Consider the following 26,080-nt stretch of genomic DNA (forward strand, 5'->3'; position numbering starts at 1 on the left):
TTAGTTGTTAAAAATATTTCTGTTGATGAAGGGAACACTGACGTAGATGAAAGCGCTACAATGGCGTAAACTAGGCTCATCAGAATACATTCATTTTTCATGCAATGCGTTTATACTGATTGCGCACTTGACACATGTGATCCTCCAGTATGTACAGTGCTGTGTACATTGTGGGTGATTTATAATTGTATTGAGTGATGTTTAAGTTTTCCTTTCTTGCTCTTCCTATGTATTATTTCATGCCTAGTTAGTAAAGTATGTAATGGAGACATTGGTGGTGATGATGTCAGTGCTGGGCGTACACTGATTGGAGAATACACTGATTGGTGGTGGGGGGATGTTAGACTCCACGTCCCGTCCCACGTCCAGGCCAGGATCATGTCTTTGTAGACTCGGCTCCATCCAGCGCTAATTCCGGCCCAGGTTTTCCGGCCGACCAGCCAGCATGGTAATAGAATAGGCGATGTAATTTGACACTTCAACTTACTGTGCTCCCTGCTAGTTGATTCACTTAGTCCCCCAGTAACACTGAGCTCCTTTTACTGTGTGTGGGGGAATAAGGGCCGGAGATCGGCGGCGGCGGAGGAGGAGGAGATCCGGGGAGAGAGATTGAGCGAGAGGAGTGTGACATCCAGCAGCCGGAGAGAGGATATTATTCATCTGGAGGAGCCCAGCCTGCCGCACACACACACACACACCGGGGTAAGTTGGATCTATGTGGGTGTCTGACATCCACACAATGGAAGTTTTGTGTGTGGAGGTGAGGTCTGATCGGAGCATGCATGGCCGGAGACCCTCCTCCAGGGGCAGCGGAGGATAGACAGGCGGCACGCCGGGCGGCACGGAGGGGCAGGCTGAGCTCGGGGCTCCGGATCTCCGATGGCGCCTGCACCAAGCATCGGGCTGTAATTGGTAAAGTTCGGAGATGGATCGGACCTGCATTGTGTGAGATCCCTCCTGTCTTTGTTGTGGTATGGAGGTTTAAAGGCACAGCAGCCAGCGAGAATGTAAAGAATGTGAGCTCTGCGGACAAGGGATTCCCTCAAAGTGATCGCTTAGGTGTTCGGTGTGTGTGTGCAATGTTATATTGAGGATCCTAGGCTGCAGCCCATTGGAGGCCCATTTGTAATGGGAAATCACCATTGTATAATGAGCTGTGTCCCCAGTGCTAATTGGATAAACAGTGCAGTAATGATGGACAAGGTGCACTGATGTGTGTCTACAGCTCCCAGGGCTGTGTTTTGTTGCCCCTCATCCAATGCAGGGATGTCATGTTTATTCCCATCTCATATATCTGATGGGGGATTTCTCAGTTCATAGACCCTCTGCACCCTGGGAGGTGAAAGTCAGCTGAAGTCCACCATAGGAGTATATTGGGACTGATGGCAGATCATTGTGTACAAATGTCCCAACAACTAGCAGGACCAAGAGGAAAGGGATGAGCCCTAGGAAGGGGGAGGGAGTCCTATCACTGGGATCTGCTTCATTTACAACACTCAAGGAATGTCTGCTTTTCCCCCAAAACATTACCGACATGGCTCAATAATTCTCCAAAGTCACATCAAACTTTACATTTCAAAAGTTTAGCAGGAGGCAAACCCTGTGCTGTGTAACTTTCTGGCTTTGGAGAAGCAGCTGATGGTTAGTGGTGTGTATATTGAAAACACTCCCCCTATAATGTCTGCTGTGACTGCCTGAATTTGTTTAACCCTGTGTGCCCTGAGCAATCCCTCAATGAAATCACCGCTGTGATTAGCAATTCTGAAGATCTGTGCCATTGCAACACCCTTGTGTTACAGCCTTTTAGTCCTTTTCATGAATTAAGGGTTTGCTTTTGTCAATATGTATGATGAGACCGCTACTTTTTGTTTTTGCTGTATTTATATCCAGTTGCTGCTCTGCTACTTTATCCCTCTAGAATAAGATTGTTGAAATATTTAGCATATTTCAAGATATTTTAAAATTATATTTGAGTAGGCCATTCATTAGGCAATAATAACCTAAGAGCATGCCCCCCCCCCCCCCAAAACACAATATTTTTTTTTTCTCAGTGGATTGCACTGTTTGTCAATTCATTGTCAGCTGCTGTTGTTGTTGGTATTTGTGTGTGTGTGTGTGTGTGTGTGTGTGTGTGTGTGTTTCCTTTCGCTGTCACACAGATTTTGCATATTTATTTGCAAAAGCAAAACAAAGCACTTTGGTTAGCTCAGCAGAGCCATAAAAGTCTAGGTATGATGTACAGTACCTACATAAAGCCTGCTTTACTGTCTGATTGGGCAGAGTAGATATTCTTGTGCTTCAGTTCATAATCTGCAAACGGCTTAATGGTCCTGTGGTGCCAAAGGAATTGCTTTTCTTCTTTTACTTCTGCAGACCTCAGTGTAGCTGCTGTTCTGACTGCTTTTTCAAAGCCTTGACATGAGAAAGGAGGATTTAACTTGGCAGCCTGAACAAATGCTCTTTCAGAGCTTTCCAAAGAGATGGTATGAGTGCGGTGAAGGAGAATAACCAAGGATAGGGTGTTTTTTTTTTCTTCTTCTTTTTTTATGGTTCTACCTTTAGCAAGTCGTCTGATACGAAATGGACATTGCCTTAGAGATGCATCTATCCTGGTCCAGGCAGGATACAAAGGAACATGGAATAGCTGTTAATACATACACTTGGATTGTTTGTCAGAACTTAAATATGTTTGTTATTTCTATGATTTTTGTTAAGGAAATTGACAGCTAAATAATAACTCTTAATACTTGCTGGTCAGAAAGGCCTAATATATTGTGGCTGCAGATTTGGACCATCGAATTGACAAATGGATTGGCTATTTTTTTTTTTTTTTTATCAGCGTTGGACATTACAGATTCTTAATTATACATTAAGTTGCTTATTTTTGCTATTGCCTGCTGTGCTTGCCATTTTTCAAGTGTTTGCATTTGTAAACAGTGCTGTCAAATTTGTAAATAATAAAAGTGGGGGTGTGAACATTTTAAAAGTTGTAATTTTGTTTTTTATTGTTCAGCAATAATTTTTGTGCGTATTTTGTCATCTCTAAACGTGTTTATATTCTCCATCCCTGTTTGAGATCAGTAGCCTGGTGATTTGTGGCTTATCACTAATGGGTTTTGCCAGGATGCCCAAGTGTTTTGCATTCTGGAAGAGATGGCAGACGGGTTTTGGTACTGTGCCCTGCTTGCAGGCTGGGGTGTTATTGTTTTATTGTGGCATCAATCTTCTGTGGAAAAGGGGGAGGAAAGGCTGGAGTTCTGTGAGCTCTGATTCAGGTTTATGAATGACAGAAGACTTGTGCTGACCCCCTTCCTTTTTTTTTTTTTTCTTCCTCCTTGTGTTCAAGACTAGGATGTTGAAACACCAGTCTTCAGACAAAAGGCACATTGAGCAGCAAGGTCTGCAGCAGAGCACGTGTGACTTCCAGGCTGAATAGGGGCTGACTGAATTTAGTCATGTCGTTTTTTTTTTTGTTTTTGTTTTTCTCTTTTTCTGTGAATATGATTACAAAGAATAAGGTTCCATATTTTGAGCCTTTTTACAGACTTGCACAACTTGGCAGGGTATACATAAGACATTTTACCTATTCACTTCACTATCGCTGAGAGCGATATGTTGTACAGATGCAACAGTGTTTTATACATTATTAAAGTTTATTTTACAGAATAGTAATGTTGTGAAAATATCCTGTGTCCATGTAGATAACTTTTCAAACGGGAGATATTTTACTCATTTATTTTATTTGGTGTGAAACTGATCTGAACATAATACAAAAAGTTAACATGGGAAGCCAATCAGATTTCACCTTTTGACTAGGTTTAAAGTGATCACCGCATTGAATGATTGGTTACTATGGTAATCCCACATTATACTTTGTCTTAAATTAGAGCCCACTTGTAATGCAAATGCCTTTTTCTTTTACTAGAAAGTCTATGGAATTCCCTGGCAAAGTTAGTTAATCGTTTCTTCATAGGATCCAATAATGACTTTGTACAGCTTGCAAAAACATTGCTAGACGGTCAAAAAAAAAAAAGGCATGCTTGGCGCATACCTAACATTATGAAAAAACGCTGAAAGGAATGGGGTTCAGGGGTGGATTTGGACCCCGCACAGGGAAATTTGATATACAGTATATCATAAACTATATTTGTTCTAAAGCTTGTTTTAGAAGTTACCTACTGACTTGCCAATACAGCACTTCTTCAGTCTCACAAGGGGCTCATTTTGCCTTGCTAAGAATATGCAGTAAATATGGTGAGAAGTTTGGAAGATGGGACTTTACCAGAAGATGTCCGTTGTTGAGGAATAGCAAGATGGAACAGTCTAGTTCAAGCACATTTAAATCCAAAAATGTAATATTGCAGCTTCCCGGTCCTTAGATGTGATGGCTTCATTAGTTTCATCCTTTTTTTTATTATCTGGTGATCCTGCCAGTAACAGACTTCCTGTCCTAGGGTGACAACACTTCCTCACCTTGCTATATCTATGGAGGAACAGATTTGTCAACTGAGAACAAAACTGCAGAACACCTCCACCTCTCCTCTTAATTATAGAGGGAGTGTTTTGTAGTTCAGAGAGAGCTGGGAACTATGCTAGCTGATGGCAGAGTGCACAGGAGGTTATCGGCTCGCTATATGTGCAGCCGGGTCAGCTGGTGGTTTGCTGTATCTGTTTTATTGGGGGGGGGGGGGTTGCTTTCAATGGTATATTAAACAAAACAAAAAAAGGAAAAAAATTATTTTTTAAGATTTGCTTACTGCACATGATCTTTCTCGTTCCTGTGGTATAGTGTACAACAGTGGGTGACTGTATAATGAGATGAAAGTGGAAATGTTGGTGCCCATGCATGTCCAATTATATAGCTGGCATTGTGGCATTAGTTAACTGGCCACCTTTTATGTGTGCGACCCCCCCCCCCCCCCCCCCCCCCCTCCCCAAGCCCATACGTATATAAGGCACTTGTTTCAACTGTGATGACCAGAAAATGGCCAGGTATATGTTGTTAGACTCTCCCCAGTTTTGAGGCAAGTGTAAGTCCTTTTTTATATTTACCAGATGGCCAACTTTGCGATTTAAATGTAGCTTTAGATTTGAAGCCCAGTTGTGGGGGGAATTCCTAGTAGCCGATTTCCCATGATTACATTTTTTGGTGGTTCTAGTGGTCCATCCAATGACTGACTTTAACATAGACATCCTTCTTCTTCTTTTTTTTCTTCTTTTATACAGCCATGGCTGCTTGTTTTCATGCATTTTGAAGTTTATCAATGAGTGAATATGATTTAAACTATGTCTAAATCCGGTGCTAGAAGTTGAAGTTAAACACATGTCCTATATGTAGTACTGTTTTTGTGGTAATTTGATTCTTCTTGGTTTAAATTGTTTATGCTTGAAGTTACTACAAATGCACGCTTCCCCCTTCCTTTTTTTATTTTTTATTTTATCATTTGAAAAGGTTGGCTGCATGGAATCCATAGTTCTGCAGAGATTTAGCACTATATCAGAATACATGTAATGTATTCTCACCCAATGTACAAATACTTTTGGAATCAATAGGTTACAATAATTGATGGGTGTTTTAAACACTTCAGTACTCTGTTTGTGCCAGCAATTAGTAATTTCTTTGCTAGGGGTTTAAGCCTTGTTAAATTTAATGAAGTCTTTTCAAAAGGTTGGAAGTTTCACTGCTGTTGTTTTTAGTTCAATATTCATAGTGGCAATTACCTGACAATCTATCAAATATTATCTGTGTACACAATAGTGCAGAAAGCACAGACTGCAACATCTACTGTATGTATGATGATTTGTCTGCCACTCAACTGTGTTATGTTGGCTGTTTGTTTTGTCTTTTCCATGGGTTATGACACAAACTGCCCCCCCCCTCTCCTTTTTACTTTTTCTGAAAGTGAAATTGCAACTATATTTCCACGCCTTATGATGTCTTATTAATAAAAAAAAAAATTATATATGATGTACCACAGGAGTAAGGAAGAACCTCAGTCTAATATTTAGGTAAAACTTGAGCCTTTTTTTTTTTTTTTGTTCTATTTATTAAGTTTTGGATAAGGAATGGTTTTTTTTTTTTTTTTTTTTTCTTTTTGTCAAGTTTTAAATGTCTGCTTTCCAACTAAGGATATTCACCTGACGGTTTTTAAATACTGTCTGTATCCCCATAGAAGGAATATCTAAAAAACTTCCTTTTCTGACACACTTCAAATATGCAGGAAATAATCTAACAAATAAAATCACAGCACCAGGAAGGCTGGGTTCACAAATATGCATTTTTAGTTCTTTTTGCATTTTGCACTACAGTTCATTTAACATGGTATCCTATGGAACACGTTCTGTAGTACAAATATGCAAAAAGCACTAAAAATGCATAGGCGTGAATCCAGCCTAAGAAGGGATTTCTCAGGCTGGGTTCACATATGAGCATGCAGCGGCTCACAGAAGTAGTTTCAGGTCCGATTTCAGCACACATTTTTCGCTAATTCGATGTGGAGAACCTGCATCGAATTCACACTGGTGGGAACCCAGCCTTAAGGTTTTTCTATGCATTAGCCCTGGTTCACACTGGGTACGATTTGGAACGATTTGAGATGCGATTTGACATGTCAAATCGCATCTCAAATCGGCGGCAATTGTCGGCAATGGCACTGTCCTAATCAGTGCGACGCCGCATCTGCGATTTCAAAAAGTAGTTCCTGTACTACTTTTTGCGATTTCGGGCCGCGATTTACATTAAATTGCGGCCGAAATCGCGGCAAAATCGCAGCCGCAAAATCGCGGTAAAATCGCGCATTTTACCGCGATTTTGAATTCGCAGCAGTGTGAACCTAGGCTCAAGGTGAAAAACCTTCTGCACTGCTGATGTCCCACTTTTTCTGACCTGGACCTGTTCGTTCCAGCAAGGAGCACTGAATAGATAGCAGCGGAAGCCATTGGCTCCTGCTGCTGTCAATCAAATCCAGTGATGTGGGAGCGGGGCAGAGTCTATTTGTGTCATTGGATGCAGCAGCGGGATTCATGAGTGTGCCCCCATGGAAAGTGGCTCCCTTGGGGGTACCTGTTGAAGGGGAGCAGCCAGAAGCGCCACTGGGGCACCCCAGAAGAGGAGGATAGGGCTGCTCTGTGCAAAACCCTTGCACAGAGCAGGTAAGAATGACATGTTTGTAAAGGTGTGTTGTGTTTTGTTTTCTTTAAAAAACAATCACTTCAAGTAGTTCAAACCCAGCGTTTCTCAACTCCTGGCCTCAGGACCCACTAGCAGGGCAGATTTAAGTATTACCTTGGGGAGATGCAGACTAGAAAACTGCGACCACTGAGCAGCAAATTATATCACCTGGGATGTATTTCGGTTATCTTGCAAACCAGGCCTGTTGGTGGGTCCTGAGGACAGGATTGGAGAACCACTGTTCTAACCACTCCTGGGGGGGAAAAAATATTTGGAGTTGGCCTTTAAGCAAAAAAACATATTTTTTATCTTTTTCTGCATTTTTTGAAAACCTATATCGCCTGCTGATTTATTTTATGTACACTTGCTGCATTTCTGGTTTTGGATTGTGTGTGTGTGTGTGTGTGTGTGTGTGTGTGTGTTTAAAAACAAACAAGTTTTTACTTGGTCAGACCTATTCATATTTAGGCCTCATGCACACTAGATGTTTTTACAGCTACTGCTTTTGTCTTTTTGGATATTGCATTGGAGGGATAGAATCACTGTCTGTTTTATTTTTTGCCATGATGTCCCTTTTGGGGAGATTTCCCTTCACTTCCGGTTCTAAAGCCAAAACAAGAAGTGAGAGGAAATCCCTGCAAATTTAAGGGATTCCCTTGGGGACCCCCTAGTCATGAGAACTAGTGCCCCCATTGGAAGATTTTCTCTCTATTACCTTTCCAGAGATGACCCAATTTTTTGGGGGAATTTCTTTACTTCCACTTTTAATGATAATAGAAAATGGGACAAATAGAGGATGAATCTCCTTTAAATCTGAGTTCCACCCAAAAGTGGAACTTCCGCTTTAAGGACTCCTGACATAGCACATTTGGCATGTCGTAATTTTTATTTTTTTGGGGGTAGCGTTTATCTAGTTTTGACAGGTACCCAGCTCTCAATTCCGCTCATGGCGCCACCAAGCGGAAGTTCTCCTCTTCCCCTACCCACCCGGCAATCTTCTGGGACACATCACAGGTCCTAGCAATACAAATAAAAGGAGACCGCAATAAAAATGTAATAGGTGTTCTAATTCCTCCCGACTCCATCCACAAAAAAAAAAAAAAGTTTTGCCTTTAGTTACAATTTAAGTTCAAATTTTAGTGGCCTTGTGCTTTATGTTAAAGCAAAGTTCCACCCAAAAGTGGAAGCTCTGCTTATTTGATCCCCCTTGTGCCACATTTGGCACCTTTCGGGTGGAGGGGGGGGGGGGGTGTAGCGCATACCTGTCAATCCCACTTCTGTGTAAGCGTGCCGTGGCGCCCTACGTCATTTATTTCCTACTCCCCACGGCTTCTGGTCCCAGAAGACCGGGACCATTCAGGAAGCGCAGCGCGACTCGCGCATGTGCAGTAGAAAACAGGCCGTGAAGCCGCAAGGCTTTACTTCCTGCTTCCCTTAGTAGTGCTGGCGCCTCCACCCGAAGCTGCAGGCTCCCTGGACAGGTAAGTGTGCTTTTTATTAAGTCAGCAGCTGCAGTATTTGTAGCCGCTCCTCTTTAAATCTGCTCTCCTTTGCATTTAAAACACAGTATGAAATTGCTTGTCTTTTAAAGCTCATCAATAAGGAAAGCACAACCGATATGTTACAATTCTGCTGAGTAATAAAGCATTTCAGTTAACCACAAGACACATGTTTAACAAGGCCTCATAAAACAGATTTCATAACAAGATTTCTGATTGGAGATTATACGTAGAATGTGAGTGAGAGTTAAGAGGTAGGAGATAAAACCTTTCTGCTCCTAATCACAGGTAGTTTTACATCACTGCCAAGATGAAAATGTGTTTTTTTATTTTATTTTTTGTTTGTTTTGTTTTGTTTCCCAACTCGTGATCAGGGGAATAAAGGAAAGAGGAATCAAGTCGAACTGTTTGATGTGATTAATGGATGTTCAATGCAGAATATGTGTGAATTGACACAATTTGTATAGAAAGGATTTTATTATTCCAAGACCACTTTGGATTTGTGTTGGGAGGGTCAGTGGTCATCATCTAAGCCTTAAGAAGTGGCTGGTCTGTAAAAGCCTGCTCCTCCTCCCTCTAGCCTGCAGTGTTTCTCCCCAGGGGAAGTATATGAAATGTGAGCCAGTAGCCAGCTGTCTGTGTGCCTGAAAAATCTCCCTTTCTCCCATTGTGAAAATTTTTTTTTTTTTTTTTACCTTTCTTCATCAATTTAGGCCAATATTTATTCTGCTACATGATTTAGGTAAAACCATAAATTTTTTTTTTTCTTTGGTGCGGGACTGCGACATTGCACTGGACAAATCTGACATGAAGTTTTGGGAACCAGTGACACCAATACGGTGATCAGTGCTAACAATATTCACTGTACTAATAACACTGGCAGGGAAAGGATTAACACCAGGAGCGATCAAAGGGTTACATGTGTTCACTGGGAGTGCTTGCTAATTGTGTGAGGGGGATGTGCTTTTACTGGGGGAAGACCGAGATCCGTGTTCCTGTTTGGCAGAAACACAAGATATGCATATTTTCCTCTGACAGAACGGCGATCTGCCTGTCTTGGAAGCAGTCGCCGGGTGTCGGCGAACATCATGTCCGCCAGACCTGCTGATTGGCTCCCCCCCCCCCCACCTGTCAGCAGTAATATGATCTGAACTGGTGCACATGCTTGGCTTAGACCACATTTACAGCATCTACTTTGTGCCGTGGTAATGTGACTTCTTTCTGTATGCATGCACGGGAGTGACGTCATCATGGCCTGGCCATTCAGGTAGCCTACGAAACAGAACCCGCAAGGAAAAGCATATGAATATGAAAGCGCCTATGACAAGCACGAGCAGTGACGGCACAGTGCTGGCAAGTCTGTCATAAAGTGCTAGTATGCGGTGCATACTAGCACATTATTAAAATACATTGTAGAAGGCCTTTTTTTTTTTTTTTTTTTTTTTTTTTTTTTTCTCAGTTTACTACCGCTTTTGAGGTTTACATCTATGAAGGAAAACTGTACATAATATGTTCTGTCATTTGCATTAAACTGCAGATGCACAGAAAACAATGCCTTTGATTTATATATCGGGTTGGTTCTGTCTTCTCCTTCTCCCCCTGCTTCTTCTTCCGCTCTTCTTCTGTCTTTTTTGTCCGGTGCTGCGTCCCGCTGCTCTGTCGGCGCCCATGTCCTGCATTCCTTAAATAACGATGGGGGTGTGGCAACCTAATTGCATCACCTGGAGGCCACGTGCCCCTGTGATGTCACAGACCCATCATGCCCCGGGCGGTGATGTCACAATGGGGAGTGGCCTCCAGATGACGTAATCCAATTGCCACGTCCCCATCGTTATTTAAGGAATGCAGGACATCGGCGCCGACAGATTAGTGGGACGCAGCATCGGAGGGGGGTCGTCGGCAGGAGCGGTGGCAGAGGAAGAACAACCCCGGACAAAGAAGACATTTTGGATGCGGGTACATTGAATTCTATTGCATGCAAAACGCTGCATTTTGCGGGAAAAAAGTCTCCGACGCCTTCCAAAAATGCAGAGGCATAAAAATGCATTGATGTGAACATGTTCCATAGGAACCCATGTTAAAAAAAAATTCCCTGCATTTCTGCAAAATGCCTCAAAAATGCATTGGTGTGAATATAGCCTAACGACCGATTTTTAAACTGCTTTCTTTATGATTCTAAGGTAACTTCATAAGTCAAAGAAGAAATCGGATCAGTTGTTATTGACAACGTACTATAGTTTATACAGACTTTCCACCTTCATTCCCTCTTGTAAAAAATGTTCCTGATCATGTACTTCTTGAAATATCAGAAGCCATAAACTCCAAGGTAGAGAGAGATTGAGCATGCCAGAAATGGGTAGGAACAGGTCTATATCTGACCAGGAAGTGTTGGATTTGTACTAGAGATGACCAAATTGTCTTTTCCTCTGAAGGTTTATGGTTTAACTACTTGCACCTGCAAGCTCCAGCTGTTGTGAGAAATATCACATGCCTTGAAGGTTGGGGTATACTCCATATTATTTTTTATTTGTTTTGTTTTTTCGGTTACATTTCGCATCCAAACTCTGTGTTGTTTGAGGCAAAACATAAGCATTTTTTATAATCGGATATGATTGCTAGGAAGGAGCGTTGGTTTTATATTGCACACAAAAAGTGGATGACTTTAATCCAGACATATAATGGTTAATTGTGTCATCCTTGGTAGTTTGCAAGTCTGTGTGTTTTCTCCTTCTCTTTGGGGTTAGGCCTCTGCTGGTGAGGCGAGGGGGAGGAGGAGATACTGTCTTTGCATTGTTCTGCTTCCTGACGGGAAGCAGAATCACATTTTGTGACCTTTACCTCCGTCTGTAGGGAGAAACTATGTGGCCTCCTTCACAAACATTGCTGAGCTCCACGCAGGTTTTGTGCAGCTCTTCCACCACTGTGGGAACAACTGGAGATTCCAATGCAGTTCATTCTAAGTAGTGATATGCTTTTTAACTCAATCATTTGTAGTAGTAGTATCATATAATTAGAACTTATTACAGAAATAGAACATGCTACGTTTCTCATGTTAAAATATTTAAAAAACAGTTAATAATCACTTAACATAGAAACACTTTAGCCGACTAAGGCCGCCATACACTATGGTGGGCCATACAGGGAACAGTATAATTAGGCAGTGTGCATTATTCCATTCACTCCCCATAGTATTTAGAGTACCGCTGAGAAAAGAATAATAGGATTAATTGTTTAATACAAAAACGGCCTTTATCTGTAACCTGCATATTTGTAGATGCATTTTGTTCATGTTCGCTATCTATGAAAGTTAACTTATTGCTAGTGTGTCTCTGAACTGTGGAATTTATTCCTTGTTTGCACAGTAGACTTATTCATGGATTTGTGTTCTACCTGCAGTTTTTTTCTCTTTCTGTGCACTGCTTGCTCCTTTTATATGTGTGGTGCTCCTGTGTGTTATCTCCTTTCTGCACAATGAGCTCTAGTTAATGTTTAAGGATCGGTAACTCGTCCAACGTCTGGCGGTCATAGCAGAACCAGAGTACATATTGTAAAGCGTGTGCATAGAAGATGACTGCTTCAATACACGTGCACACACATACAATTTGTTTTTTTCAGAAGGTATTTTTTTTAACTATGGTACCTACAGATGTGTGGATAATCTAAAGGCTTTGGTGGTTGTGTGAATTAACTCCAGAACTGCAGTCTGTACTGCTAGGACAGTGCTGACCACTAAGTCACCTGTTGAATTTTGATGTGACTTACAAAAAAAACATTGGGAACAGCTCTGTTCTCTTATGACCATACTTCACCTTTTGGGTCACAGGAATGACTTTAGTTCTGCACTCCTCCTGTGTCCAAGTTTGAGCCGACGGCAGGCTCAAAAGCCTGCTTTTAGCTGATGTCACAGAACCGGTCCAGGCTCTGCAGGGATCCTGACAAAAATGTTGGGATCTGCCCAGACACTTGTCCGGCAGCTGGCTCAGCCGCTCGGTGTGCAGCTGAGAGGCCTGAGCTATTCCCTCCCCTCCACAGCCTGGTGCTCCAGCACTGGGAGGGAAAAGCAGAGAGTGGTTACTGACAGTCACCGTTCTGTGCTGAGAGTGGCCCCAAGAACTAAGCAATCTACAGTCTTTGATTGCTCAGTTATTGCTGTAGAGCCGACGGAGGGCAGCTGCAGCATCTGATTGATTTGATTTTGCAGCCACTTAAAGGGGTTGTAAACCCTCCTTATTTTTACCTTTTTTATTGCATCCTATTAAGGTGAAAAAACTTCTGACGCTGACCAGCCCCCCCCCCCTTGTTCATTCCCAATGCGGAGACACGCAAACCCTCTCTGGCCGGGGGGGGGGGGGGGGGGGGGCTCAGGTCTTGATTGGATGAATTGATGGCAGTGCAGCCATATTCTCCCACTGCTGTCAATCAAATCCAATGACACGGGCGCCGGGGGGTGTGGCCGAGTCGGGCATTCTGTGTCTGGACGCAAATGCTGGACTTGGGAGAGCGCTTCTCTTAGTGGGCTGTTGGGGGACCCCATAGGTCGAGGATCGGGCCACTTTAAAAAAAATAAAATACACAGTGAAGGTAATTATGACGTAAAAAAAAAGAAAACGAAGGTTTACAACCCCTTTTTAAGAGTGTGTGTGTGTGTGGTGTTTGTGTTTTTTTTTTTTTGTTTTTCCTGTTTGAGCTTTTGTATTCTGACGGGGAGTTTTTTATGATTGTGTGTGTGTGTGTGTGTGTGTTCTTGCTTAAAAAAACGTTTGGTCGAAATTGATGATCCTTGTGTGCTGGCGAATATCTACATATCTAACAGGGAGATCAGTCGGTGCTTTCAGCCATTGGCTGAGAGCGCTGATCGGATGCCGATCAGCAGACCTTTTTTTAGTCATGCCCCTTTGACAGAAGCTTGACGTTCGACCGGCTTCCATACCCATGGACCAAATGTGGATGTTTCTATTGAACCGGCCGATATTCAGCCCATGTGTCCGGGGGTTTAAGGCTTAATAAAGACGCAGAGATGAGGTAGAAATTTACCTAGTACCGCCTGATGGCACGGAAAACGGGCCTTCTGTCACACTATTCCTTTGATCCTTTTAGGTTGGTTCAGCGGGAATTGGCCAAATTTCGATCCATCTATGGGCAGGCTGGTTGTACTGAGGTCGGTCTAATAATCGACTTTAGTACAACTAGTGTTTCGTGTGTTTTTTTTTTTTTTTTTTTTTTTTTTTTTTAGCTGCTGGCAGAGATTATTTTATTTTGACAGTGCTGAAACCTCCTGCTGTCAGAATACAATCGCACAGCATAAAAGATTCCCCCCATCAACACTGACTGATTTGATAATGGAATTGAGCGATCCGTGATTGAATGAAAGAAAATTGCATAATCTATGGCTTGCTTAAGGCTCCAGTTTCCCTGAAATTTTGCCACAATGCAAATCCCATCGGCAGGAATCTACTGATTCTTGCTGCTGGGTTTGACAGCTGCGACCGCTGAGCACGTACACTGCAATGACAGGCTGTCAGCGGCTGCAGCTATTCATTCCAACATTGAATGAAGCCTTCTCCTAATCCACCGATTACTTCACAGTATATTGAAATCCAACCAACACGTCCCTGTTCCAAAGTGGTTAGATGATTGACCAGAATGCTGTTGGACTAGTCCTCTACTTTTTGCATTCTATGAAGGCACTGCTGAAAGCTTTGGCTTTAGTCTTCCCTGATGTGTGGGTAAGCAGCTCTGTTGTCTGAGAGAGGAAATATTACATGACCTGACAGGGAAGCTTACTGAATTAAATATGACTGAACGCTGCAGATGTTGAAGGTGTTCATTTTGGATGGGAGATGGAGTGCGAGGGGAAGTCCAGGGGTGTTTCTGTAAACCCCCCCATATGCCAGACAATTGGTGGCTCTCCGCTTTCCATCACAATCGTTTCCAGCGATTAAACAGTCAAAGAAGAGTGGAAGTTGACTGTAACCACTTCAGTCCCACTTGGATAGGCTTTTGCAATCAATTACCTAGAAGCAATGAGACATTTGTGGCATGTGTATGGTCAGAACATGAATTTTGCCCATATTATTCATTCACAATTTTCAGATTTACAAACTGCTCTACAAATCTAAATGTTGCTATGATTTTTTTTTTTCCTTTTTAATAGGAGTTTTATTGATTGCCACAAAGATATTCTATGTGCTTTATGCATTAGCCTTGAGGTCATTAGCAGCACAGATTCAGTATGTTGTGCTATGATTTTCACATTTCTGCTTCACAGAAATCTTTTTTTCCTCCATTTTCTTACAATATAGGGAGACTTTGTCTTTTTGTAGACTTGGTTTGAGGCCAGAAGAAACACCGGAGCCAAGGATGCATTCCAAATGGGACTGCTGTCACCTTTTCCAGGCCTTTGGAAAAGAAATACATTCTGCCAATAGTGCACTTTTTGTACTGTAAATGATACATAGTGCTTATATGCCTAGCGATCATTTATTTGGTGGCTTTACCTAGAATGAGCTTCTATTTCTGTAGATATTCATATCTTCAATAGATCACAGATTTGTATAGTCAGGATAGCAGTCCAGCATGCTCCTCTATGTCTAGCTTTTGCTCTCTCTTTTGCCAAATTATGAGATGCAAGCAGGGAGATTCCTTGCCGGGCTTATTGGAACGTCAGGTGATAAAGAGCATGAAATACAATGAGAAGTAGAGCCATAATGAGGTGGGAACAACATCCAAAATATCATGTGCCTGTAGCTGCTTATTTGGAGCATAAACCTCTACTTATCAGGTTGCTACTGAGAGCAAAGAGGGTCAGGATGATCACAAAATCTACATCTCTGTCCAGGCTCACGTGTGTTTTCCACTGGCTGCTTTGATGAAATTTTGCAGCTTTGGTCACATTCCTGTTATGAATCACTGTTCCCAGTTTTTGGTTCTAAAGGGGTTTACCCAATGAGTTCTCATTTTCACCTGCACACTCTTACCATGGAATAGCGAAAAACTGGACCAGTCTGTCTTTTTTATATTACCCCAAAAATTAAAAGTGACTGAAACTTCTGGACCATACCATTGTTTTTGGGCAGAAGAGATTCAGCTTTTTCTTTTGGACCAATGAAACCTGCCCAGCAGGTATGATACTGTATTTTCATATCTCTGTCCTTTGCAGCTACAAAATGTGGTTGTCTGAATACAGGCAGTCCCCGAGTTCCAAACAAGATGGGTTATGTAGGTTTGTTCTTAAAGCGGAGGTTCACCCAAATAACATCTATATAAGACCAAACTCTTTATACTTCTAACATGTACAGTAGGCACTTTCTTTTTTTTTTTTAGGCTGTACATACATTATCGCTATTTTCAATCCGGCTTCCGGGTACTCACTCCCGCGGGAGTAGGCGTTTCTATGCTGAGCCGCAATGTTATCTGGGAGTTCGCCCAGATGATTGATGTCCTTCAGAAAAAGTTCCCCCCGGCGGATAAGGCCCCCCCCCCCGTATTGAGTAGGTGCGTCACGGAGTTTCCGAAAGTAGCCGAACAGGTAGAGCTGCGCGTCGGCTCTATACGTCGCCTGAGCAGTCAGCTCTACACTGCTCCTAGTCGGTGCGCAGGCGCCGTGTAGAGCAAACTCGCGGCTCTACATGTTCGGCTACTTTCGGAAACTCCGTGACGCACCTACGCAATACTGGGGGGGCCTTATCCGCCGGGGGGAACTTTTTCTGAAGGACATCAATCATCTGGGCGAACTCCCAGATTACATTGCGGCTCAGCATAGAAACTTCTACTCCCGCGGGAGTGAGTATCCGGAAGCCGGATTGAAAATGGCGATAATAAGGTATGTACAGCCTAAAAAAAAAGCACCTACTGTACATGTTAGAAGTATAAAGAATGATAAATTGTGATTGTTTCCCATCTGAACTGTCTGCACTAGGTATATGTAAAACCTTTTTTCTTTCTTTAATAACTTTTTTTTATTTTTTATTTTTTATGTTTTATGTTTTTGGATAGCATAGGGAAGAGTTGACACAGCTAACGTTTGTTTTGCTGTCTGTGCCCCCGTTCAGAAGATTTCATCTCACTTTCTGTCCCTGTGACAAATGGAATTTGAAAATGTTGGCTTGTTGTGGAAAGGAGGATTGGTGATAAAGCTTTAGTGGAGACATATATTTTTTTTTCCCCCATGATAACTCTAACAGGACTGAATTTCCCTTTCTAGGGGTAGATTTCCTCTCGCTTCCTTTTGTCTACCTCTGTAAATATGAGTTGGATGTTTGTAACTCCGACTGTCTGTACTTTATGTTTCAATTGTTTTTTTATTGGGTTTTCTTTTAAAAATATAAGAAATACAAACTATAGCAACATCAGCAAGTTGCTAAGGCACCATACACAGCAGGTACACCTAAAGTAACAAGGAACAAAGTAAGTTGGACTGCTCAATAGTTTGATTAAAGGTCTCTAGGTAGTGATTGTGGGCCAACTAGCGGCAGTTCTATGATGTGAAGGACCCTGATTGGAAGCAGTTCTATGATGTGAAGGACCCTGATTGGAAGGAAAACCGTGCCTTTCCAAGTAAGAAACGTAAAAGCCCTTAAAACTGCCTGTACTTTCACACCCCTGAGGTTGCAATATGCAGCCATGTGTGCCTCCAGTACCATCTAGGCATTCTATTCTGTTTTAAGGCTTCATATACACCGGCCGCTGCTAAACTTGAGTTTAGAAGCTTTTGGCGTTCTTTTGCCAAACCTGCTAAACTCAACTTCAAAAAAAGCCTATGTATCCATGTACATATTGGCTTTTATCAGAGTTTAAGAGTGGCTGCGTTTCGGTGAGGTTAAACCTCCCTCTCCTGAACGCATAAGAATCGCATTCAGGATAGGAACATTTTTACTGCCTGCTGTGGGAAAACGCTGAAGTTAGAAGCCGATTGTCAGATAACAGATTTTGCACTCTCCCCCTCTGTGTCACATTTTTGGATTCCTCCCTCTGGGAAATTCACCGCTCTATTTGTCCTGGTGACCATTGTCACTGAGATAGAAAGTGGGGGGATGGAAAGACTTTGAATTGTCAGTAGAGCAAGAAGTAAGGAGAGATCCTCTAATGGCTATACCAGTTCCTCTGACAACTCTATAAGATGGGAATTCCATCCACTTTGGAGTGATTTTCTATGGTTCCTTTTAGGAAATAAAGGTAAATCTCCCCAGTGGGACACAAGTAGAAAAAAAAAATGAAAATATCTAGATGGGTTTCCCTACTCTGGAGGAAAATAAGCTTTTTTTGCTATACATACACTTTAAAACTGCAAGGATTGTGTGTGTGTGTGTGTGTGTGTGTGTGTGTGTGTGTGTGTGTGTGTGTGTGTGTGTGTATGTATGTATGTATGTATGTATGTATGTATGTATGTATGTGTGTGTGTGTGTATATATATATATAATATATGAACATTGTACATGTGTGGGGGTATGTTTTGTTATCTATTTAGTAGAAAAATGTCTTCTCCCTGTTGGTACACTTACACATTTTATGTAATTTAGATCATCCCAAACCAGTTACAACCTGATCCCATTCTCATGAGAAGACACGCCAGCGCTTTGTGTGCAAGATTTGAGATCCTCTGTTTCCAGGCTTTTGTTTTGCTTGAAGGTCTTTTTTTTTATTCTTCTCCATGTGTATGTACAGTGGGGAGAATAAGTATTTGATACCCTACAGATTTTGTAAGTTTGCCCACTTACAAAGAAATAGGGGGCCTATCATTTTTATCATAGGTGTATTTTAAATGATAGACAGAATATCAACCAAAAAACACAATATACAAATGTTGTTATAAATTGAGTTGTAGTTCAGTGAATAAAATAAATATTTGATCCCCCAACAATAAGTCTGGCGTATGCGCTCATGTGGTACATAGATTAGTCCTGTAAATTTAAGAAGGTGCTCATAACGACAACTTGTTCTTTGTATACAAGACACCTGTCCACAGAATCTATCTTCCATTCAAGCCCACCATCATAGGCAAGACCAAAGAGCTGTCAAAGGATGTCCGGAACAGGATAGTAGACCTCCACAAGGCTGGCATGGGCTACAAGACCATCAGCAAGAAGCTTGGCGAGAAGTAGACAACTGTTGGAGTGATTATTCACAAATGGAAGAAATAAAAAATGGCCATCAATCGCCCTCGGTCTGGAGCCCCATGCAAGATTTTGCCTCATGGGGTAAGGATGATCATGAGACAGGTGAGGGACCAGCCCAGAACTACACGGGAGGAGATTGGGAATGATCTCAAGGCAGCTGGGATCACATTCACCAAACAAACCATTGGTAACGCAATACATCCCCATAGATAAAAATCCTGCAGTGTTTGCAGAGTCCCCCTCCTCAAGAAGGCACATGCTCAGGCCCGCCTGACATTTGCCAGTGAAAATTTAAATGATTCAAAGAAGGATTGTGAGAAAGTGCTATGGTCAGATGAAACCAAAATTTAGCTCTTTGGAATTAACTCGACTCGCCGTGTTTGGAGGAAGAAAAATGCGGACTATGACCCTAAGAACACCATCCCTACATTTAAGCACGGAGGTGGAAACATTATGCTTTGGGGCTGTTTCTCTGCTAAAGGTACAGGCCGACTTTGTCGCATTGAGGGGTCAATGGACAGGGCCATGTATTGTAAAATCTTGGATTAGAACCACCTTCCCTCAGCCAGAAAACACTGAAGAGGGTCGTGGATGGGTCTTTCAACATGTCAATGACCCATAACCTACCACCAACGCAACAAAGTTTTGGCTCAAGAAGAGCACATTAAAGGCATGGAGTGACCTAGCCGTCTCCAGACCTTAATCCTATAGAAAATTTATGGAGGGAGCTAAAACTTTATGTTGCCAAGAGACCTTAAAGGGGTTGTAAAGATAAATATTTTTTTTCCCTAAATGGCTTCCTTTACCGTAGTGCAGTCCTCCTTCACTTACCTCACTCATCCTTCGTTTTTGCTTTTAAATGTCCTTATTTCTTCTGAGAAATCTTCACTTCCTGTTCTTCTTCTGTCTGTAACTACACACAGTAATGTGAGGCTTTCTTCCTGGTGTGTAGAAAGCCTCTTGAGGGAGCGAGCAGGAGTGACAGAACACTCTCTACTTTGCAGATAGAGAAAAGAGCTATGTGTTAGTGGGCGTCCTGACACTCTTGCTCGCCCCCTACCCCCTCGAGGTATTCTCCACACCAGGGAGGAAGAACAGGAAGTGAGGATTTCTCAGAAGAAATAAGGACATTTAAAAGCAAAATGGAAGGATGAGGTAAGTGAAGGAGGACTGCACTAAGGTAAAGGAAGCTATTTAGGGAAAAAAATATTTACCTTTACAACCCCTTTTTAAGGATTTAAAGAAGATCTGTAAAGAAGAGTGGACCAAAATCCCTCCTGAGATGTTTGCAAACCTGGTAACCAACTGCAAGAAACGTCTTACTTCTGTGCTTGCCGACAAGGGTTTCCCCACCATGTACAAAGTCATTTTTTTCTTGGGGATCAAATATTCTACTCACTGAACTGCAACTCGATTTATAACACATGTGATGTGTTTTGTCTGGATTTTTGGTTTATATTCTGTCTCCTATCATTTAATATACACCTATGATACAAAGAAATGAAGGGTCTATAAGTGGGTACACTTACACAATCTGGAGGGGATCAAATAATTATTTTGCCCACTATGTGTGGAAGATAGATAGATAGATAGATAGATAGATAGATAGATAGATAGATAGATAGATAGATAGATAGATAGATAGATAGATAGATAGATATAGAGAGAGAGTCATTCAAAAGGGACATGGACAAGGGATGGTGTATTTCTGTGGCTGGATTCACAGGTGGTTTTGGATGGCTCTACACAGCAATCGCATATGGACCACAGTTGCTGCTATATGTGGGTATTTGCCTTATAATCGCACAGGGAGCAATTTTCTCGTTTGATTACTCCCAAATCGCCACAGGCAGCTGTTGGCCTGTCATTGCTTTGTATAGACCAAGTCGCCACAACTATCCACCTCTATGCTGGATTCTTTGCACAGCTGGCACTAAAATGCTGTGTGAATGAAGCTTTAAAGCCGGTTCACACTGGGGCGACTCATCAGACGGCTCAGCCGCCTGACGAGTCGCATCCCATTCTATGCAATAGAACCGTTCTAATAGGAGCGACGCAAGTACAACTTTGGGGGCAGCTCGGGGCGATTTGAATTGACTTCTATACAGAAGTCATGTTGCTAATCGCCTCTGAAGTCGTCTTCAGGACGACTTGCAGAGTCGCCCCTGAAGTCGTGCCGCCGCAGTGTGAACCGGCTCATAGGCTTCATGTACACTGCTACAGGTAAACGGACATTTAGGAGCAGTTGGGCGTTTTTTTTTTTTCAGCTGCCCCAGAACTTTCCTCTGTTTATCTTACCAGTACATGTACACAGGGTCGTTTTATAGTAGTTTCTAGGCAATTGAGTTTAGAAGCATTTTTTGGAAAGCAAAAGAAAATGCGTTCAGGACGTATGTTCAGAGGCATTTGAAACACCAAGTGGCTGTAACCGCTTGTAAACGCGGTAACTCGCATTTTAGCTGCATTTCGTTTACAGACGTTTTTAATGGAGATGCATTTTTGACAGTTTGAAAGGGGGGGGGGCTAAACGCTTTTTAGCGCAAACGTGTCATGTAAATGCAGTAAAACTGACGTTTTTAAACTGTGGTTACTATCTGTCAAGGTGAATCTTTCTGGTTCTGGTTCTGGTTTCTACTCTACTTGCACATCTCCTCCTACAATTTTGTGAACTATCTACCTATTAATAGTACTAGAAGAAGTTTACCGAAGACTGTTAAGCTTCATAACCAGTAATGTTGTTGCTCAGGAACTATTAACCACTTCCCGCCCAAGGTACGTCTATGAACGTCCTTGACTTTGAGCGGGGATATCTGAATGATGCCTGCAGCTACATTGATCATTTAGACATCTTTTTTTAGAGCCAGCGATTCTGTGCACCGTAAGAACGATTAAAGTGGCTGTTCTGCCGCTTGATCATTCTTACAGGCAATGAGAGGGGACGCTGCCCTCCGGTGCTTCTACCGACTCATCAATGCGATCGGTGAGTCGGAGAAGAGATCCACTGGTCCGGGTACCTACCATAGAGATTTCCAGCGAACCAGATGGTCGCCAGAGTCTCTATGATCGTTCGGAGGCCGGGCGCAATGTTATGACACCACGCCCGGCCTCTGCATTAAAAAAAAAACGGTGCCGCCTCGGCTGGGAAGCAGTGAAATCTTCTTCTTTTTTTTTTTTTTTTTTTTTTTGTAACCAAAAAAAACGTGTTTGGAAAAACTGCTGTGCGAGAAGTTGCAATGACCAACATTGTATTCTCTAGGGTCTCTGCTAAAAAAAAAAAAAACCTACATAATGTTTGGGGGTTCTGTGTAATTTTCTAGCAAAAAATATTTTTTTTTACATGTTGGAGCGAAGTGCCAGAATTGGGAAGTGGTTAAACGCTGCTCAGGTCTCATGCACAAAGGATGTTTGTTTTAACTCTCCTAGAAGCCAGCAGTGTTTTTGCAGAAAAAATGCCCGAGTGTCCAAAGCTTTTACAGACGTCAAGCTCTTTGGGCGTGAATTAATTTCATTGGCCAGAATAGATTATTTATTCTGGCCATTGAATTTAATTCTGTTAAAACGCTAAACATGCCTAGCAGCTTTTAGTAGTGTCTAGCATTTTTTCTGCCCAAACGCTTGCTGCTCCTGAACGCACTGGAGTTAAGAAAAAGCCGAATGCCTCCTAGGAAAAAGGTCCAGTGTGCACGAGGCCTTATGCTGGCCATACACTATATGAAAAATCGTCCAAAATTCAATCATTTAGACAGTTTGTTTGTTTTTCGGGCAGTTAATGGGCACAAAATCGATAATCGTTGTGAAGTTTTTGAACCGAAAAAACAAAGGACAATTTCGGAAATTTTCAAACAAATGATAAATTGTGATTGTGTTTCCCATCCGAACTGTCTGCACTAGGTATATGTAAAGAAAAATAACAAAAAATGCATTCATTTATGTTCACTGAAGGATTTATTGGTCATTACATGATGGCACTATCGTTTGCGCTCACGGCCGACTGTTCGTTTTTGAAAATGGGTTCGGCTGATTTTTCGTATAGTGTATGGCCAGAATTAGTGTGACATCTGAATTCTTCTGTGTGTTTTCTTTCTGATTTGAGTACTGTAAAGAGCTACTAATATATATATTTTATTTGGATAGCCTAGGGGAGGGTTTCTTTTTGCCATGAGGGAGATTTTGCGTTACTTCCTGCCCTATAGCCAAAACAGGAAGTGAGAGGAAATCCTACCATAATGAAGGAACCACATCTAGTGGTCCAAGGTTGGACTTGTGTCTTTTTTCTTTATTTTTTTTTCAAGCTCACCTACTTTGTAACTATGTAGTGTCCCCATTTAAAGATTTCCCCTATTACTGTTCTGGGGGCAATCCAAAGATGTGCGATTTTTTTTTTTTTTTCCTACTACTTTCGATAACAGTAAACAGCACAAATGGAGGGGGTTAAGCCCGGGTTCACACTGCAGAACTTTGCAGGATCTATCCTGAAGCCTAAAACTCAGGTTTACAGTAAATTTGTCTAGAGAAAATGACATATAATAATCGGGTTTCAAAGTCAAGTGACTTTGCTTTATTTTTCCTTTTTCACTTATTCTACTATTGTTAAGTACTTCTTTCAGTTGAAATGGATCCGTTTGAGCGCTTTGGCATTATGCAGAATGTTTGTTTGTGAAAGCTCGCCCTTTTCTAGAGTAATGTGGTTGGATGAAAATCTGAATGGGCTTTTCAGAAGCAGGAAGTAAATCTACGAACTGCCAGTCTCCTCTCTCAACAAGTTACTATGTTACCATGTCAAACACTACAACAATATTTGCATGTGCATTACTAAATAGATGCATGTTTACATTTCACTGCTTTGTTTACACTTGTGCAGAAAAAACTGCTAAGATTTCACAGTATATCACACAGGAGAGGAACAACGTGTGCTATAACATTTTCATTTTTAGACCTGCCTTGTTTGACATTTTATACTGCAGTTTAATCCATTTAGAATATATTTTATTCTAATTGCCCATCTCCCCCCCCCCCCCCAACTTGTTAATGATATTTTTATATTAAACTTTTTTTTAATATATTGCTTTATTTTAAACCCAGTGACCTCATCAGGTATCTGTGCTTCTCTAAGTAGTATAGGCAGAGTATGGCTGGTGGGAGGGGCCTCCTGAAATCATCACAGCACCTTGCCTCAGTACTAGTCTCAGGAGGAGTCAGCTCTGATGCAGGCAGTGGGCTTGCTGGTAGGAGGAGTTATGCAAATATCCAAACATGCCTTGATGGGCGAGGGGGTGGAGCAAGCATCAGTCATGTGAGCCAGCAGGAAGTCGGAGCTCTGGCCAGGACAGTCGTGATCACACAGTAATCCTGAGTGGCAGCAGTGACCCGTTCTGGTGGCATTCCATATTCTGTAGGGTGTGGAGTCTGCTACACCAACAAACATGGTGAAGATTGGCCAGACTGTGGGGCGATCCACAGGGGAATGTCTGGCTAAGTTTGCCTGGGGCTGCAGAGGGAGAGGAGCCTTGACAGGTGAATGTCAGTCTGGAGGAGTGGTCATGGCCAGAAGCAGCCAGGCTGTGTAAAATGAAAGAAAAAAAGTATCTGCATTCCCTTTGGAACGTTGCACTCCCATAGGGCGGACTGACCATTCGGGCTCTCGGGCGCTGCCCAAGGGCCCCATGCCACTAGGGGGCCCCATCAGGGTTGCCAGCCTCAGTAAAACCAGGGACAGTATGTAAAAATCTGTTATTTTAAAAAATCCCAAAATTATAGCTTCCCCGCCTCTCCAGTACCTTTTCGTGTGTGTGTGTGTGTGTGTGTGTGTGTGTGTGTGTACGTACGTGTGTACACTATGTGACCCCATCTCCTATTGCCCGGGGGCCCCAAAATCTCCTATTGCCCAGGGGGCCCAAAATCTCCTATTGCGCGGGGGCACCATGAGTTGTCAGTCCGCCCCTGTACACTCCATTTGTATTTGATCCCATTAAATATGACCAACTTCTGCAACGTACCGGCTATGCCATGACCTAAATCTTCACATGTCCAAAACAGGCCAATTTATGATCACTGCCAGATGTGTGGCCATTATGTATGGTCATGTGCAGTGTTAAAGTGTTGCTAAACCAGGACCCCGCATTCACTATATCTGGTCTCTCACAGTAAACGGAACATGGAAATGCAATTTATTTTAGTAAATATAAACAGCTAAACATCTTTTCTCATCAGCAGTATATAGCAGTCTTGTGACTTCTATCAGTATCTGAATGAAGCTTGTAGGAGGAGTTTTCATTTTCATCCGACCTGTCCCATGAGGATTCAGGATCCCTGGCCCTGCACTCTCCCAAGAAAAAAAAACTCTAGCAATACACACCAAACTGAGCATGTGCAGAGTGACTCCAAAGCTCTGTACTATAAGTTGTTGGATTGGGGACAGTGGAAGAAGGGGAGGGATCAGACAAGACAGAATCAAACAACCATTTTACACAATTCAGAGGATTAACCCCTTATGTTCCACAGTGAGTATAACCAGTATGCTTTAATGCATATACAGACTGATTATATGGTTGTGGGTTTAGTAACGCTTTAAACTGGCCATACATTCAGTAGAATTTTGTTTGAATAATTACGTTTTTGGAGTATTTTATCTAATATGGCAAAATCGATTGTTTTTTAAGCGTGATGAGAATAAAACGAAATGCTAACTCTGACTGCGGTTTTGAGAGGGAAAAAATGCCACTTTATTGTATTGCTCATGTGCATCCTAAAATTGATCACATTCAAAACATTGATGAGGAAATTGAAGGGAATTCTTCAGGGTTTTTATTCAATATATGGCGTTCATAACGGTAACATCGAATGCTGCGATTTTTCTGAATATTGAACACAATTGTACTGGTGTGTGGCCTCCAATGTAGGCATGATAATGGTTGTTCTAATGATCTGCAGTGTAACTAGAACAATCCCATTTTCCATAGCCTTGGTTGTTTTGTCTGTCATTGAAAATGGAGAAAAGCTAATCCCAGAAAAGAGGGATAAGGAAGAAAATAAGACGGTGCTCTGGGTGTGTGGTCTGGGTAGGTATGTCTGCTCAGCATACATAGATCACTTCCAGGATGAATGGTGCAGGAGACAAGCGGAGTGTATCCATATAGTCTGTTGTACCTCATCACATCCGCCTTATTTGTATGACCTGCAGAGCTTCAAATTACTGGCAGAACGAGGAGGTCGGCATTGGCTCGAGTCAATGGCACTGCAGCTGCTGTGATGAATTCTTTCCTCTCCACCAGCATGCCAGACTCCATGAGATATTA

The 26,080-nt window shown here is 42.2% G+C and overlaps 1 protein-coding gene across 9 annotated transcripts in view; it reads left to right on the plus strand.

The window, feature by feature from the left end:
- Positions 1 to 415: 415 nt before the first annotated feature.
- Positions 416 to 26,080, plus strand: part of ZMIZ1 (zinc finger MIZ-type containing 1) — a 423,333-nt gene continuing 397,668 nt past the window's right edge. For 6 of the 9 annotated variants that reach the window (XM_040320609.1, XM_040320608.1, XM_040320607.1 and 3 more), the window contains exon 1: positions 417 to 702. The gene's annotated coding sequence lies outside the window, so the exon portion shown is untranslated. Of the gene's footprint in view, positions 703 to 26,080 lie in introns of all 9 variants that reach the window. The other 3 variants (XM_040320611.1, XM_040320613.1, XM_040320615.1) reach the window with 2 other exon arrangements.

This window comes from Rana temporaria, chromosome 8 (genome assembly GCF_905171775.1).
Source record: "Rana temporaria chromosome 8, aRanTem1.1, whole genome shotgun sequence".
In the NCBI taxonomy this organism is placed as follows: Eukaryota; Metazoa; Chordata; class Amphibia; order Anura; family Ranidae; genus Rana; species Rana temporaria.